At 35.5% G+C, this 5,925-nt stretch overlaps 1 long non-coding RNA gene across 1 annotated transcript in view; it reads left to right on the top strand.

Moving 5' to 3' along the window:
* The first annotated feature begins 2,271 nt into the window (after nucleotides 1–2,271).
* Nucleotides 2,272–5,925, top strand: part of LOC107655043 (uncharacterized) — a 7,464-nt gene continuing 3,810 nt past the window's right edge. Inside the window, exons 1-2 of the long non-coding RNA XR_001630385.1 lie at nucleotides 2,272–2,578; nucleotides 4,657–4,769. This is a non-coding gene — a long non-coding RNA (uncharacterized LOC107655043). The remainder of the gene's footprint in view (nucleotides 2,579–4,656; nucleotides 4,770–5,925) is intronic.

Here is a 5,925-nt window from a genome sequence, read left to right as displayed (position 1 = left end):
TTCAGCAGCCATTATGCCAGTCTTCAGTGTCTTCAGCTCAAGAAATATTTCTTAATATTAATGTTGAAAGCTTAATATTTTTGTGGAAATAATTATACATTTTTTTCTTAATTCTTTGAGGAATAGAAATCATTTATAACTGTCATTAAACATAAATATCTTTTTCTGCCACTTTTGCTAAATTTAATGTGTCCTTGCTGAATAAAAATATTAATTTCTTAATTTAGCTTTTACTGAATTTTCTGCATAGATAGATAGATAGATAGATAGATAGATAGATTTTAGAGAGCCAAGTTTTGAGAAATCTGCATGAAGCATTTGCTTGATGTATAAATTCATGCTTAAGGGTAACTTTAAAAAAATCAGGCTTTAAAAAAATATGTTCTGTGAGTTAGGGGACTGACAGGCTCCTGGTGTACTCAGCTGCTGTGTGCGCACTTACCAAGAATTACCCATCTCAAAACCTGTCCTGTCATAACACTGCATGCCACCCTTACCGACTTCACAGAGGTCTGGAGAAATATCTCCATATCTCTGAGCGACAGTGCCACGTCTCCTTACTGTGAGTGTAGCCGAGCGTGACCTCCACGCAGGGCTCCCCTCTGCCTGTGTTGGCCTTCCCCACAGCAGGGGTCCCATTATTGGACTCAGCCAGCTGAGTGTCAGCAGTCCCCTCTTAATTCACACCGACGGTGCATTCACTCACACATCACATGGATACACAGATCCAGCTGAGGTAAGGCCGCAGAGACCAAAACATTCAAACAAATCTGCAGATATGTGCAATGTGGAGCGACACTCTAATATGAACTTATAGGTGTACTTTGTGTGTAAAAGAGTTTTAGGATATGTTCCTAAGCATGTATGCACGACTGAAGTAGATATTAATAAAAATATCAAGGCATTGTTATATACAGTATGTACATAGTGGTGGAGATTTTTAAGTGACTCTTTCTGCTAGTTACATTGATTTCCAGTAGGTGGTGACAAGTGACTGTCTTTATGAGTAAGTCATTAAATCATTCATTCATTCCATTCATTCAAAAACACTGATTTAGCAACAAAACAATTTTGTTTTATTTTTTTACTTGGGGCTTCAAATAACAAGCAGGCATTCCCTAGTGAAAAATAAATATACTAAAATGAATTTGAAATGTATTTATTTCATGCTAAGTATACTACAGTACAGTAAGTACTTTTAGCATACTAAACTGGTATACTTAATGGCTGCTATTATTGGAAGAACTAATTTTGTAATGCACTTTAATTGTGTGTAAGTAGTGCTGAAGTCCAACTAAATGTATACTGAAGTATATTTGATTGTGCTAAAGTGGAACTATTGCAAGTCTTGCATTTAAAGACCGATATTATTCAAAGATCATACAATCCTCATCAGTAGTGATATTAAAACACATTTTAGGCTTAATATTAAGAAATTTGCATTGTGCACAAGTAGTACTCCAAATAAAGTTTAAATAACTTTTATATCAGTGAGTCTTGAGCGATATGTCAGTAAATATGTTAATAGATTTGAACTTGAAATAAATGTATTTGAAATATATTACTTTTTTACTAGGGTTATCATTGCAAACAAACACAATATATCCAAACAACACATTGAAAGAGGAAAAAATAAATATGTATTAAAAAATAATAATAACAAAAATATTTACTTACAAATAATATACATAAAATACACAAAAACTAATTATAGCATAAATTAAATTTAAACTTGAGGGTGGTTAATCTATATACGTATATTGCAAGGTAGTTTTAATGTATTTTTTTAGCTTCTTAAGGGATAGAAACGATCAAATCACTTTTAAATGCCACAAAACTTTAACTCTACAACACAACAAATCTACTGCAATGAAGCATGAATGTCTTTATGAGTGAGTCACTGGATCATTCACTCAACCAATTTGTTTCAAAAACTGATTCATTAAAGAATGCAATAGATATCTTTTTTGAATGAGTCATTTAATCATTTATGTTTTAATTCATATTCATTCAGGAAATCAACACCGCTACTGTGAATCCCTACAGCTGATTGTGCTTTAAATTTGTTTGACTGTTTTCATTGGTGAAACAAAAGTAAACTGCAAATACTCGTGCAAATAAATGCAAGTTACTCAATATTTAGTTTTTTCTTGAATTGTTTCATAAATTATATATGATAATTTGTACATTGTGGAAAAATAATAGTAATCTAGAGAAGGGTGCCCTTTTATGAAACCCTTTCATTTTTAGATTATCAGTTTGTAACTCTCAACAGCAGTTCACTGGCCTGATGTGCCTGTTTGTGTTTGTGTTTGTTTATGTGTGTGCTAGCCGAGATATCAGCTATGACCTTGTTAGCCCTGCCCTTCTGTCTGCCACCTCCACAGACTGCGCAAGAGATTATGCCCAGCGCGGCTAATCTAGAATAATCCACAGCCCAGGCAGCGATGCTCTCAGCGCAGGGGAGCATTCTGGCAATGAGAGCAGCTTACTGAACGATACCAAAACAGAGCATCAGGAAGTCCCATCGAGTCAAACTCCAATGCAAATCCCCCGTTGGGTGGAATAATAACAAGAGGTAATCATTTTCTGGCAACCCGATTAACAACACTTTTTCTCAATGCAAGTTCTTGTTGTATTTGTGGGCCCAATGAGGACAGACTGTCAACCTTGAAACCCTCCCAAGTAAAGGGGGTCACATATGGTTTGGGACCACAATCGCTGAGCGGTGTGTGTGTGTGTGTGTGTGTGTCACAGATGTGTGGCTGAGATTGTTTGTGGGTGCATTGAGCAGTCACGCTTATAACAGTTGATATATGCCATCCTTTCGCCCCATTTTTGAGACCCCCAACAGAGGGACTGACATCCATGGCAGCAATTAGCGGCAATTACAGCCAGGACAGTTTGATGGGAGCATAGAGTAGATTTACTGTAGCTGTGAGAGGTGAAGTGTGTCCTATCTTCATGGACATCTGCAACTACTCCAGAGAAGAGGGTCTCCTCTTGTGTACTATATTTCTCTGCAATTGGTCAATTAAGTGGCTCTTAACTTCCCTTTCGCTCTCCGCCCACTTTGAAATGCAATTATGTCCTTTCTTTTCACATTTTCACGCCGATTATCAATGCGGGTCCATTAAAATCAGATTTGCATAATATAGCATGCTCTGTAGCATCAGGCTATGACAACACATTAATCAAGCAGAAGGATGTGAGACTGTAGGACAGAGTCATCTTTTAAGACAGTAATAGAGGCTGTCACAGCTCCTCGTATCCCGTGTGGCACTAGTCGGGCCAGAGTGCACCCTTGATTGTCGCCCTACATGTTTGCTGGCTGTCCTTGGCTCTTGGCACCCGGCAGTGGAGCCAGATGTACATGGATGACCCTGCTCCATATGTGTTCAGAGGATTAGGGTCAGCTGCTTAAGATTCAGGCCCACACTGGCTCCCTGGCTCACCTTCATATGGCCTGTGAAAGGGCAAAAGTGGAGAAGGGTTCCCTTTTTGGTTTGGGTCAAGTCAGGATGAATTGTGAAATATTTTCACTGTTTTCAACTGGTCAATGAAAAATTAGTAGTTTCACTGTAGTAAACTACACTGTAAACTGTAAACGTGTTCGTTCATAGAAATAACCAAGAGCCAACTAATAAAAAGAACAGTTGTGAGGTAAGGGTTAGGATGAGGACTCAGGCATATATATGACCCTTCTACAAGTCACAAGTTTCCCAGCGGATTCACCAAAAACGAATTACTGCACACCTCCACATGACCAGCCCAACGTCAGAGCATAGAGTGAGTATTGTGGAGCACGTGAAATGCCTCGCGCATGAGAAATGCCTGGCACGTTCGAAGCACTATGCTTTTATTTAAGAAATTACATAGCCTACAGAGCTCATTTTTCATTTTTTATGTTTAGGCCAGAGGTCTTCAGGCTTTTTAAGGCCAAGGATACCTTGATAGATAGAGAGATGGAGCAGAGATCCCCTGTTGCATATTGTATAAAATTATTAGCGTTACATTTTAAGCCTGGCTTGTGAGTGTAGTACCTTATGAATGAATTTACATACTTTATAGTAAATGTATTGCAAAACTGTTAAATTACAGTCTTTCATTCATGTACATTTTCGTTTTACTTTACTTCTGGGAAGGAGCTTTAAGCTTTGGTTGAAGTTAACTTTGTGTAAGACATTTAAAGGAAAATTTGCTGAATATTTACTCACTCTCAGGCCATCCAAGATGTAGATGAGTTTGTTTCTTCATCGGAACAGTTTTGTAGAAATTAAGCATTACATCACCTGCTCACCAATGGATCCTCTGCAGTGAATGGGTGCCGTTAAAATTAGAGTCCAAACAGCTGAGAAAAATATCACAATAATCCACACAACTCCAATCCATTAGTTAATGTCTTGTAAAGCGAAGAGCTGCACAAATCCATTATTGAGACGTTTTTAACTTCAAACTGTTGCTTCTGACTGATTACGTGTCCTCTATCCATAATATTGCTTCATACTCTCATTTTTGGTGAGCAAGTGATGTAATGCTAAATTTCTCCTAATCTGTTCTGATGCTATTTCAGTATTCACTTAAAACAAAAAAAAACTAACTTAACACTGTACACAGAGATTTTTCATTTCCTCTCCTATTTTGTGTTTTATTTAGAATCCATTAATAATGAGAGAATTGGGCAATCAGATTCCAGTGGGTGAAATCACATGTGCCTCATATGCTACAGATTACGTCTGAGCAGATGGAGAGAGAGCAACGTGCATAGGGTATGCTTGGCACTCAACATTGTTAATGTAGTTAAAGAGAGAGGGATACACTCTCTCTCTGTGTGTCTGTCGTTCTCTGACTTTCTCTTTATCTGTCTGATTACATTGTATCACTCACATGAGCCTAGTTAGATGTAAACCAGTATGCGTTTTTTCACATTTTTCCATGTCCTCTTGGGACAAAAGGTTTTCATGTGTCTGAAAGCTATCTTGACTCTGGTGAGCATTGTCAGACTGATGGTATGTGAGAGAGCAATGATGAAAATGTAAATATTATTGTCTAGAGCTGAATGTTCCTCATAGGAATGACCACGTTTACAGGATCGAGCCTGTTCTTGAAATCAAAATACAGCATTTTAGATTCAATTAGTTCTAGTTTTCTTGGGTGATCAGTTTTGTTTGGGGATGCACTGGTATTAAAATTCTTATTGATACAATAAACTGATAATTATTTTCTTTATTACAATTCTAAATATTAAATTAATATACTATTTTGTCTAAATAAATGAAAAATAAATCACTAAAAAAATAAAATTATTTGTTTTAAATGCTAGTGATTATATTACACTATTATAATTTACAAAATGGATATTGAGATTTTTGAAATTAAATTACACTTAGCAGCATTATTAAACTATTAGTGTTTTGCTAAATGTAGAAATAGAGTAAATTAGCATGCACAATTAAATATCCAATATTGACCAAACCTGATACTGATATCATACCCTAGTTTTTATTGCTTTTTAAAAATATTTAAATTAGTGCTGTCAACCGATTAATCGCGATTAATCGCATCCAAAATAAAAGTTTGTTTACATAATATATGTGTGTGTACTGTGAATATTTATTATGTATATATAAATACACATGCATGCATATATTTAAGAAGAATGTTATGTTTATATATTAAATATATTTATATATAATATAAATTATATGAATATAAATATATACATGTATATGCATGTAAATATTTTCAAAATATATACTCTATGTATGTGCATTTATATATACATAAAAAATATACAGTACACACACATATATTACGTAAACAAAAACTTTTATTTTGGATACGATTTATCGTGATTAATCGTTTGACATCACTAATTTAAATATCCTTAAAGGGGTCATATGATGCGATTTCAATTTTTCCTTT

The sequence above is a fragment of the Sinocyclocheilus anshuiensis genome, unplaced genomic scaffold, assembly GCF_001515605.1.
Source record: "Sinocyclocheilus anshuiensis isolate Anshui unplaced genomic scaffold, SAMN03320099.WGS_v1.1 scaffold1072, whole genome shotgun sequence".
Classification (NCBI taxonomy): Eukaryota; Metazoa; Chordata; class Actinopteri; order Cypriniformes; family Cyprinidae; genus Sinocyclocheilus; species Sinocyclocheilus anshuiensis.
The sequence above is the reverse complement of the archived record's forward strand: the minus strand, read 5'-3'. Positions and strand labels throughout refer to the sequence as shown.